We start from the raw sequence: 13,267 nt of genomic DNA, 5'->3' as shown, positions 1-13,267 counted from the left end.
ACAACATGTTCAAAGTATGTGAGACGTAATCTTGCCATCCTTGCTTCCAAGGAGCATCATTCTTGTACTTCTTCCAAGACAGATTTGTTCATTCTTTTGGCAGTCCGTGGTATATTCAATATTCTTCGCCAACACCACAATTCAAAGGTATCAATTCTTCTTTGGTCTTCTTTATTCATCGTCCAGCTTTCACATGCATAGGAGGCGATTGAAAATACCATGGCTTGTCTCAGGCACGCCTTAGTCTTCAAAGTGACATCTTTGTTTTTCAACACTTTAAAGAGGTCTTTTGCAGCAGATTTTCCCAATGCAACGCGTCTTTTGATTTCTTGACCGCTGCTCCTATTGGTGTTGATTGATTGTGGATCCAAGTAAAATGAAATCCTTCACAACTTCAACCTTTTCCCCATTTATCATGATGTTGCTTATTGGTTCAGTTGTGAGGATTTTTGTTTTATGTTGAGGTGTAATCCACACTGAGGGTTATGGTCTTTGATCTTCATTAGTAAGTGCGTCAAGTCCTCTCCACTTTCAGCAAGCAAGGTTGTGTCATCTACATAATGCAGGTTGTTAATGAGTCTTCCTCCAATCCTGATGCCCCATTCTTCTGCATATAATCCACCTTCTGGGATTATTTGCTCAGCATACAGATTAAATAGGTATGGTGAAAGGATACAACCCTGACTTTAAATCACACAGCATTACCTTGTTCTGTTCCATTGACTTCTTCTAGATCTATGTACAGGTTCCTCATGAGCACAATTAAGTGTTCTGGAATTCCCATTCTTCACAACTTTATCCATAATTTGTTGTGACTCACACAGTTGAATGTCTTTGCTTAGACGATAAAACACAGGTAAACATCTTTCTGGTATTCTCTGCTTTCAGCCAGGATCCATCTGGCATCAGCAGTGATATCCCTGGCTCTGCATCTTCTTCTGTCCAGCTTGAATTTCTGGCAGTTTCCTGTCAATATAATGCTGCAGCCACTTTTGAATGATCTTCAGCAAAATTTTACTTGTGCATGATGTTAATGATATTGTTCAATAATTTCTGCTTTCAGTGGGATCACCTTTCTTGGGAATAAGCATAAATATAGATCTCTTCCAGTCAGTTTGGCAGGTAGCTGTCTTCCAAATTTCTTGGCACAGACAGGTGAGTACTTCCAGCGCTGCATCCATTTGTTGAAACATCTCAATTGGTATTGGTATCTCAATCACAGGAGAATATATGAGAACAGATAAGAATATTAGTATTAAGTTTGGCATTTGTGGGAGGCCCTGTGCAATGACCTGCAGACCTGGAGTAAGTCTACCCTCACTGGGGCTTCATTTGGGGAGGTCTTCAGAAGAAAACTTTTACAGGATGCAAAGAAGCATTCAAGGAGGGCTGTTGAATCAGGTCCACACATTTAACTAGGAGGATAGCACTGGAGCAATATTCACCTACGCATGCATTTGGAAATAGAAAATCACCTGCATGCCCTTTACTTCCGGAAGAGTGGAAGGAGAAACTCCTGCGTGTGCTTGGGTTCAGCTCATGAAAGGCTGCTGCACAATGGAACATTCTAAATCCAACCGATGAGTCATTCTCCCCTTGGTTCTGAGGGGCTCCTTTCTCATTCCATCCAGGCACTATATGACCCAGGAGATCAGCAGGCCACAAGGAAAGAAAGTGAATTTGTCTCCTTACATTTCTTCATGCTTAATTGGGATTTAGGAGAGATCTTGTAGCATTGTAGAGGAGAGTTTATAAATGATACATGAAATGAAATCTTGCTCAATGCACAAAGAGAATATCATCATGAATTGCTATGTGTGTGCAGCTCATACAGAGCAGTGAAAGACTCACACTCAGAGTTCCCAACCTATCACTGCCAAAAAAACCACAAAAAACATTTGCTTATATTCTAACCTAGTACATTATCTATGTTGGTTTCTCTCATTCCTTAGACCTTCCCTCCAAGATGTTAGAGCATGACCTTGTAAGGGCAAATTGTATTCATATTCACAAATAGAAAGCTTATAGATTTGATAAAGAAGGATTTTCTTTTCTCTCTCTCTCTCTATATATATATTTTAATTTAGGTGGGTGAAAAATGAGGTGAAGGAAAGAGAGAGAGAGTGAAGTAATGCCACTTAACTTTCTGGTCGGTGGATTCAGTGGGTAAATTGAAATTCTTGCCTGTCTAGTGACTTCAGGCCAACCATTCAGCCAGTTTCTCAGGCTTATTTAAAGCCACAGTCTACCTGCAAAGAAAGGAATGTGTGATTGCCATCCACAGACAGAGAGCTGAGGCACAGAGGCCTTGTGATTACTGTCAACCACTCTAGCAGAAATTAAGAACTGTCATATCCACTTCCCTCTCCCAGCATCTAGGTCGAAGTTTACCCTTCAGACGGCATAGCATTGGTAAAGATCAATGATACTTTTCTTTCATTTTTGTTCTAGATGACAGCAAATATACAGGTTTTTTTTTTTACATTTTTGACAAATAAGCGATTATTTTGTATGTTGGACCTGGGAATACCTGGAAACATGGTTTTATATCATGTGTAAAAGCTATGAACTCTTATTTTAGGACTATCTATCTATTCATCTATCTATTGATCAATCTATCATTTTAGCTATCAGCTGTGCCATAAAGACAGAGAAAGGATCAAATGCATTCAAATCAGGATATATAAACCTGTTTTTCTTTTTCCTCCCAGTGCTAACTTTTGAAAATAGCCATTTGTAAGTAATCTGGAACCTAATAGTTTAAATAGCCAAGGGTGTCCACTGACATTAGAAGAAAGCAAAATATCCTTTTAGTCAGTGGTTGCTCCACTTCATCCATTACTAACACCTCTTTCTAGTAGTTTTGAATATTGCCTGGCTATCGCAAACATTTTAGGAAGAAAGATCTAGTGATCTACTTCCAAAAATCAGCCTATGGATCACAACAGGCCAATCTGTACCAATCATTAGGATGGTGTAGGCTCCATTTTGTTGCATTATGCATGGGGTCAACAAGAGTGGGGCCAACTCAACAGCAGCTAACGACAACAACATCCCAAACAGGACAGACTAAGATTCAATGAAGTAGTAAGAATCTGCTTTCAATAACACTGAGGAACCACAGCAAACGGTTTAAACATGCAAGTAATGCAACCTACTGGGTGAAAAAGACTAATTCCCAGATAGAAGTAATGAGGAAGCTAAGCTAGAAAGCCAATTTACAGAAAGCATACTCACCTGTTTCTGAAAAACACCCACTGAGAAGTCATCAGAATCTCTCACCAGCCTGCCAAAAAAAAAAACTGGGCAACCTTCCCTTGTCTATGAAGGATGCTGACAACAGCGTGGCTTGGTAATTGTTTCAAAGACAATGAGCTCCGGTCACATTGCTCCTGGCCTCTATCTAGGCTGCTTATCTTAAGATTCATGGACATAATGAGGAGGTTTAGAATTCCGTTCAGTGATTCTGAGTGACAGCTTGATATGGAGCTAGATTGTCATTAACCCCAGAAATAACTAAGCTCATGTGCCTGATTCTACCATCTCCATTTAAGGAGATCATCTAGCATGCACCAGGTGTTTAAAGCATGGAAATTATAGGTGGACTCAAGACAGCTTAGCTTTGAAGTTCAAAAAAAAAAAAAGGCAGACCTGGTATACCTGAGGAAATCTGTGCTTGTTCTCTTTTTAAAATGAATCATTTTCACAAAATGAGGAGTTTATAGCAGTTTGGTATACCTAACACACATGATTGGAGATAAAATACATTTTTCTCTTATTTCAATTCAATTCATAGTAGGCTAAGGAGTCTAAAGTACTTATTTTAGGCATTCTGTAATTGGGTGACATTTTTTGGATATTATGGGAACTTAGGAGATCAAAAATTCTTCCTTGGCTTAAAGGCCTATTTTGCTCTGATTACAAAAATGCTCTTTTATTCATTTTCCTTAGGTAAATTTGCAATGGTGTTTGAACATCTGAAACTGCCATCCATGAATTTAAATTTCTGCATCATTAAATGGCCAACAAGCTAATGATGGTTGATGGAAATATGAGCTGGAAGATAACAACACCATATGGAATGATGATCACAACGAACCAGGAAACCAAAAACTGAATGAGTCAGGCTGCGTAGAAATAGAAAACAAGGTTATAGTACCCTTTTGAACTTACTAGACTCACAAATGGCAAAGAGTACTACTTTCAAATTTGATATTATTGCCTTAGCTCAATAAGTCTTCTATTGTCCCCAAATTGCTCCCAAGCATGCAGTCCTCATAAACTTCAAAGAAAATTGCAAAGGAAAAAAAAATGTATAACCTTTTTTTCCCAGTAAAAGTTTAGGCTATACTATTTTTGAATGACTCTATTTTTTTCCTATCCACATTAAGTAGTTAGATATGCTTCCATATTATATATACACTATATCAAGCAACATGTCAAACAACTTGTAATGGTCTAGATTGCCCCGCTGTGTCTAAAGTACTTCTGGGGAACTACAGGTTGTTAGGAGCTATGGCGGCATAGTGGTGAAGATCTCAGCTGCTAACCAAAAGGTCAGCAGTTTGAATCCACCAGCTGCTCCTTGGAAACCCAATAAGGCAGCTCTACTTTAAAAAAAAAAAAAAAAAAATTTTTTTTCACTCTGTCCTATACGGTCTCTATGAGTCAGAATACACTCTATGGCAATGGGTATAGGTTGTTAAGAGGTTTTAACTATAAGTTATAAAAGCCTTTGAATGTAAGAGCAAGAATGCCCTGAATAATAAGATACTCATAGAGTATACAGACAACCTGGCATAGTTAATAATAGCAATAACTTACATTCACACTGGAATTTTGCAGGCAATAACTAGTTTAATCCTTATGAAATGCTAGTGAGCCAGGTTTCATTATTCCAATTTACCATAAGAAATTTTAAGGGGTTTTCCCCAAATCACATAGGTAATATAGGACTGAACTGGCCCTGGAAGAGTAGTAACAAAACTTGCATAGTATTTACTGTATGTCAGTCAATGATCGGAAAATGTCACAGATTAATTTAAGTTAATCCTAAACTGGATAAACTGAGGCCCATGGTCACGGGATTAGTGGTCAGCAGTCTGGCTGCAAAGCCTGATCTCTCAACCACCACCTTGAGCCACCTCTGCTGTCTCCAGGAGTTTCAAAATAAATTAAAAGAAATATTGGGGCCTAAAGTTTTGGGATGCTGGCTTAGTACAGCATAGTACTAAGAGCCATGCAGTATAACAGTTTAAAAAATACTGAATTCTCAAATGTTCCCCCCCCAAAAAAACCAAACCCACTACCATTGAGTTGATTTCGACTCAGCAACCCTATAGGGCTGAGTAGAACTGCCCCATAGGGTTTTCATGGAGCGCCTGGTGGATTCAAACTGCTGACCTTTTGGTTAGCAGCCGTAGCTCTTAACCTCTATGCCACCAGGGTTTCCAAATGTTCCATAAGAATATTAAAATAAATGTTGAAGATACTAAAATTCTTATCTCTATGTCATTCTCTTGACTTCATTTATGATAAACAGAAGTCTTGCTTCAAACCACCTAAAATATTTCAGTTAATTGGCCTAATAAAATGTTTAATGTTTCTGGTCAATCTCCGAGTTCATCGTGTGGTGCTAGGGGCCTTAAAAGGTGGCAAGCAGCAATCCAAGGCACAGCAATTGATTTCTATTCACCTGGAGCAACAGAGGAAGAAGGAGAGTCACTTGAAGCGACAGGGGAAGATGGAGCGTTAGGAACAGGAGGATATGGAATGTGTGGCTAATTGCATCCATGAACAACTGCCTTCTTTACCATGAGACAGAAGAACTGGATGGTGCTCGGCTACCATTACTGAACATTTTGATCAAAGATTCCATAGAAGAATCCTGATCAAAAGGGAGAAAACGCATAAGAGAATTTCAAATTCTCATGGATTACAGACACTCTGTAGTCATGGAGGGTAGATGAACCCCTGAAACTATTTCCCTGAGATTATCTTTAAACCTTAAACCAAAAATATCCCCTGAAGTCTTTTTAAAACCAAATAATAATTTAGCTTAACTAGTAAAAAATGTCTGCCTTGAGTATTATGATCTTTTAAGAGCTATCTATACGGAATCAAACTGACAACACCTCAAAAGACTAGGGGGGAGGAGGAGCCAAGATGGCAGAATAGACAGATGCTTCCGTCAAGCCCTCTTTACAGCAAAGACCTGAAAAAACAAGTGAAATGAATATATTTGTGACAAGCTGGGCGCCCTGAGCATTTAAGGCAAGCTTAGACAACGAACTGAGGGACAGGGGAAGGAAGGAACCATTCAGAAGCGGAAAGGAGTCACCGGACCTGAATTGCAGGGAGCCCTCAGGCACCATTCCCGGAGCAGCGGTGGCGGTGGCAGTGGCGGGCTGGTACTAGTGTTAGGCCGCAGTTTCTTCAGGGAGAAGCAGCCAGCCACACACCCCACTCACACCTCCGGAACCTGAGCAGAAGGAGGCTCTCGGCAAAAGCAAAGTACTTGCATTTATTTTACCATGCCCCCCCCACCCCCAAACCAGCTTCAGCAGCTAAAATCCTAGGCCTGAGATAGACCATGGTGAGCACCTAGAGCCGTCATCCCAGCCTTGGGGAAGGAAAAAATTTACAACTGGGGGGAAAAGATAATTTGCTAGCTCCACTAAATGGGGGAGCTCAGGACAGAAGCGGCTCCTGTCCAGGCGTAAACCATCTGTGGACCTTGAGCTTCTTTCCCTCCTGAATGGACATGTGTGGGCCTATTTCGGGAGAATAAGCCATTGTTGGCAAACTCCAACCATTTCAGTGGTGTGGTGGAGAGGTGGGTGGTTTGACGTTTGATATTACTTTGCCTATTAAACAAGGTCCTCACCTACCCACAACAGGGACCTAAGGACTGGTGGCTCCACCTGGGTCACCCAGCCACCCCCGACAGGGGCCCAGGGATAACTGGTACCTCCCAGTCCTTACAACAAAATCTTTGGGTGCCCATGGTCCCTCTGCAGAGCCCGACCACCAGCACGCTCTAGGGAACAGAGACACGTTTTCCTCAGAGACACGTGGGGGTCGGTTCTCAACCCCCTGCCTTGTTCAGGGTGTGACCCCCTGCTGCAATCAGAAACGGGTATATACGCCAATCACCACTGCCCCACTAAGACTGTAGGACAGAGCCTGTACCACAAACTTGATATCAGCTACCTGGAAACCTGAGCTGAATTCATACAAGAAAATTGAATGGACTCCTAGATTCATATACCTCATAACAGCTCTAGCCAGCTGGGGACAGGACACCAGAGCTCCAAAGGTGAAAATAATCAAGCTAGCTCACTCAAGCAACCCATAGGGGTATACCAAAACAAAACAAAGCAAGCAGTTACGACACAGTAAGCAAGCATAAACTAATACAATAACTTATAGATGGCTCAGAGACAACAGTCAACATCAAGTCACATAAAGAAACAGGCCATGATCACCTCAACAGGCTCTCAAAACAAAGAATCCAGGGAGCTTTTAGATGAAAGTACATTTCTGGAATTACCAGATGCAAAAATACAAAAGTTTAATATACAGAACCCTTCAAGACATCAGAAAGGAAATGAGGCAATACACAGAACAAGCCAAGGAACACACAGATAAAGCAACTGAAGAACTCAAAAAGATTATTCAGGAGCATAAAGAAAAGTTCAATAAGCTGGAAAAATCCATAGACAGCAATCAGAAATTCAGAAGGTTAACAATAAAATTACAGAATTAGATAACTTAATAGAAAGTCAGAGGAGCAGAATTGAGCAAGTAGAAGCTAGAATTTCTGAACTTGAAGATAAATCACTTGGCACTAATATATTTGAAGAAAAATCAGATAAAAGAATTAAAAAAAATGAAGAAACCTTAAGAATTGCGTGAGACTCTTTCAAGAGAAATAACCTACCAGTGAATGGAGTATCAGAACAGAAATAACAGAAAATACAGAGAGAATTGTTGAGGATTTGTTGGCAGAAAACTTCCCTGATATTGTGAAAGATGAGAGGATATCTATCCAAGATGCTCATCGAACTCCACATAAGGTAGATCTTAAAAGAAAGTCACCAAGACATATTATAATCTAGCTTGCCAAAACCAAAGAGAGGAGACAATTATAAGAGCAGCGAGAGATAAAAAAAAAGTTACTTACAAGGGAGAGCCAATAAGAATAAGCTCGGACTACTCGGCAGAAACCATGCAGGCAAGAAGGCAATGGGATGACATATTTAAAAAATTGAAGGAAAAAAACTTGCCTGCCAAGAATCATATATCCATCAAAACTGTCTCTTAAATATGAAGGTGAAATTAAGACATTTCCAGACAAACACAAGTTGAGGGAATTTGTAAAAAACAAACCAAAACTACAAGAAATACTAAAGGGAGGTCACTGGTTAGAAAATCAATAATATCAGGTATTGACCCAAGACTAGAACACTGGGCAGAGCAACCAGAAGTCAACCCAGACAAGGAAATCAAAAAAAAAAAAAAAAAAAGCAAGATTAAAAAAAGCCCAACACAGGGTAACGGCAATGTTATTATATAAAAGAAGACAACATTAAAATAATAAAGAGGGACTAAGAAATGTAATCATATACCTTCCATATGGAGAGGAAGATATGGCGATACAAAGAAATAGAAATTAGTTATAAATTTAGAAAAATAAGGGTAAATAATAAGGTAACCACAAAGGAGACAAACTATCCTACTCATCAAAATAAAATACAAGGGAAAAATGCAGACTCAGCAGAAACAAAATCAACAACAACAAATATGAGGAAGGGACAACATATAAAGAAAATCTACTCAGCACATGAAATCAAGTGGGAAAAAAAGCTGTCAACATACAAAAAAAGACATCTAAATGATAGCACTAAATTCATACCTATCCATAATTACCCTGAATGTAAATGGACTAAATGCACCAATAAAGAGACAGAGAGTGGCAGAATGGATTAGAAAACAAGATCCGTCTATATGCTGCCTACAAGAGACACACCTTAGACTTAGAGACAAAAACAAACTAAAATTCAAAGGATGGGAAAAAATATATCAAGCAAACAACAATCAAAAAAGAGCAGGAGTGGCAACATTAATTTCTGAAAAAATAGACTTTCAAGTTAAATCCATCAGAAAGGATAAGGAAGGACACTATATAATGATTAAAGGGACAAGACAAAAAGAAGATATAACCATATTAAATATTTATGCACCCAATGACAGAGCTACAAGATACATAAAACAAACTCTATCAGCATCGAAAAGTGAGATACACAGCTCCACAATAATAGTAGAACACTTCAACACGCCACTTTCGGTGGAGGACAGGACATCCAGAAAGAAGCTCAATAAAGACACAGAAGATCTAAATGCCACAGTCAACCAACTTGACCTCGTAGACATATACAGAACACTCCACCCAACAGCAACCAAGTATACTTTCTTTTCTAGTGCACATGGAACATTCTCTAGAATAGACCAATATTAGGTCATAAAGCAAGCCTTAGCAGAATCCAAAACATTGAAATATTACCAAGCAGCTTCTCTGACCATAAGGCCATAAAAGTAGAAATCAATAACAGGAAAAGTGGGGAAAAGAAATCAAACACTTGGAAACTGAAAAATACCCTGCTCAAAAAGGACTGGATTATAGAAGACATTAAGGATGGAATAAAGAAATTCAGAGAATCCAATAAGAATGAAAACACTTCCTATCAGAACCTTTGGGACACAGCAAAAGTGGTGCTCAAAGTCCAATTTATATCAATAAATGCACACATCCCAAAAGAAGAAAGGGCCAAAATCAAAGAACTATCCCTACAACTTGAACAAATAGAAAGAGTGCAACAAAAGAAACCCACAGGCACCAGAAGAAAACAAATAATAAAAATTAGAGCTGAACTAAATGAAATAGAAAACAGAACAACAATTGAAAGAATTAACAAGACCAAAAGCTGTTTTTTTGAAAAAATCAACAAAATTGAAAAACCATTGGCCAAACTGACAAAAGAAAAACAGGAGAGGAAGCAAATAATCCAAATAAGAAACGAGATGGGCGATATTACAACAGACCCAACTGAAATTAAAAGAATCATATCAGATTGCTATGAAAAACTATACTCAAACAAATATGAAAACCTAGAAGAAATGGATGAATTCCTAGAAACACACTACCTACCTTAACTAACACAAACAGAGGTAGAACAACTAAATAGACCCATAACAAAAGAAGAGATTGAAAAAGCAATCAAAAAACTCCCAACAAAAAAAAGCCCTGGTCTGGATGGCTTCGCTGCAGAGTTCTACCAAACTTTCAAAGAAGAGTTAACACCACTACTACTAAAGGTATTTCTGAGCATAGAAAAGGGTGGAATACCACCAAACTCATTCTACGAAGCCACCATATCCCTAATACCAAAACCAGGTAAAGACACCACAAGAAAAGAAAATTATAGACCTATATCCCTCATGAACGTAGATGCAAAAATCATCAACAAAATTCTAGCCAATAGAATTCAACAACATATCCAAAAAATAATTCACCATGACCAAGTGGGATTCATACCAGGTATGCAGGGATGGTTCAACATTAGAAAAACAATTAATGTAACCCACCACATAAATAAAACAAAAGACAATAATCATGATTTTATCAATTGACTCAGAAAAGGCATTTGACAAAGTTCAACACTCATTCATGATAAAAACTCTCAGCAAAGTAGGCACAGAAGGAAATTTTCTCAATATAGTAAAGGGGTTTATACAAAGCCAACAGCCAACATCACCCTAAATGGAGAGAGCCTGAAAACATTCCCACTGAGATCGGGAACCAGACAGGAATGCCCTTTATCACCACTCTTATTCAACATTGTGCTGGAAGTCCTAGCCAGAGCAATTAGGCTAGATAAAGAAATAAAGGGCATCCAGATTGGCAAGGAAGAAGTAAAAGTATCTCTATTTGCAGATGACGTGATCTTATACACAGAAACCCTAAGCAATCCTCCAGAAAACTACTGAAACTAATAGAAGAGTTCAGCAGAGTATCGGGATACAAGACAAACATACAAAAATTAGCTGCATTCCTCTACATCAACAAAAAGAACATCGAAGAGGAAATCACCAAATCAATGCCATTTACAGTAGCCCCCAAGAAGATAAAATACTTAGGAATAAATCTTACCAGGGATGTAAAAGACTTATACAAACAAAACTAAAATACACTTCTGCAAGAAACCAAAAGAGACTTAACATAAGTGGAAGAACATACCTTGCTCATGGATAGGAAGACTTAACATTATAAAAGTATCTATTCTACCAAAAGCGATCTATACATTTAATCCAATTCCGATCCAAATCCCAACGACATTCTTCAATGAGATGGAGAAAGAATCACCAATTTCATATGCAAGGGAAAGAGGCCCCGCATAAATAAGGCATTACTGAAGAACAAGAACAAAGTAGGAGGCCTTGCTTTACCTGATTTTAGAACCTATTATACCGCCAAAGGAGTCAAAACAGACTAGTTCTGGTACAACAACAGATACATGGACCAGTGGAACAGAATAGAGAATCCAGACATAAATCCATCCACATATGAGCAACTGATATTTGACAAAGGCCCCAAAACAGTTAAATGGGGAAAAGACAGTCTTTTTAACAAATGGTGCTGGCATAACTGGATATCCACCTGCAAAAAAATGTAACAAGACCCATACCTCACTCCATGCACAAAAACTAACTCAAAATGGATCAAAGACCTAAATATAAAATCTAAAACGATAAAGATCATGGAAGAAAAAATCGGGACAACATTAGGAGCCCTAATACATGGCATAAACAGTATAGAAAACATTATAAAGAACGTAGAAGAAAAACTAGATAACTGGGAACTCCTAAAAATCAAACACTTATGCTCATCCAAAGACTTCACCAAAAGAGTAAAAAGACTACCTACAGACTGGGAAAAAGTTTTTAGCTATGACATTTCTGATCAGCGCCCGATCTCTAAAATCTACATAATACTGCAAAAGCTCAGCTGCAAAAAGACTAATAACCCAATTAAGAAATGAGCAAAGGATATGAATAGACACTTCATTAAAGAAGACATTCAGGTAGCTAACAGATATATGAGGAAATGTTCACGATCATTAGCCATTAGAGAAATGCAGATCAAAACTACAAGGAGATTTCATCTCCAACAAGGCTGGCATTAATCCAAAAAACACGAAAGAATAAATGTTGGAGAGGCTGTGGAGAGATTGCAACACTTCTACACTGCTGGTGGGAATGTGAAATGGTACAACCACTTTGGAAATCGATTTGGCACTTCCTTAAAAAGCTAGAAATAGAACTACCATATGAAACAGCAATCCCACTCCTTGGAATATACCCTAGAGAAATAAGAACCTTTACATGAACAGATGATATATGCACACCCATGTTTATTGCAGCACTGTTTACAATAGCAAAAAGATGGAAGCAACCAAGGTGCCCATCAACGGATGGATAAATAAATTATGGTATATTCACACAATGGAATACTACGTGTCGACAAAGAACAGTGAAGAATCTGTGAAACATTTCATAACATGGAGGAACCTGGAAGGCATTATGCTGAATGAAATTCGTTGCAAAAGGACAAATATTGTCTAAGACCACTATTATAAGAACTTGAGAAATAGTTTAAACAGAAGAAAACATTCTTTTCTGATTACAAGGAGGGGAGGGAGGGAGGGTGGGAGGGGGTATTCACTAATTAGTAGATGAGAACTACTTTAGGTGAAGGGAAAGACAGCACACAGTACAGGGGTGGTCAGCACAATTGGACTAAACCAAAAGCAAAGAAGTTTCCTGAATAAACTGAATGCAGCATAGCAGTGGCAGGGGTCTGGAGACCATGGTTTCAGGGGACATCTAAGCCAATTGGCATAATCTATTAAGAAAACATTCTGCATCCCACTTTGAAGAGTGTCATCTGGGGTCTTAAACAATAGCAAGCAGCCATCTAAGATGCATCAATTGGTCTCAACTCACCTGGATCAAAGGAGAACGAAGAACACCAAGGACACAAGGTGATTACAAGCCCGAGAGACAGAAAGGGCCACATGAACCAGACTACATCAGCCTGAGACCGGAAGAACTAGATGGTGCCTGGCTACAACCAATGACTGCCCTGACAGGGAACACAACAGAGAGCCCCTGAGGGAGCAGGAGAGCAGTGGGATGCAGACCGCAA

This window comes from Loxodonta africana, chromosome 11, assembly GCF_030014295.1.
Source record: "Loxodonta africana isolate mLoxAfr1 chromosome 11, mLoxAfr1.hap2, whole genome shotgun sequence".
Lineage (NCBI taxonomy): Eukaryota > Metazoa > Chordata > Mammalia > Proboscidea > Elephantidae > Loxodonta > Loxodonta africana.
The sequence above is the reverse complement of the archived record's forward strand: the minus strand, read 5'-3'. Positions refer to the sequence as shown.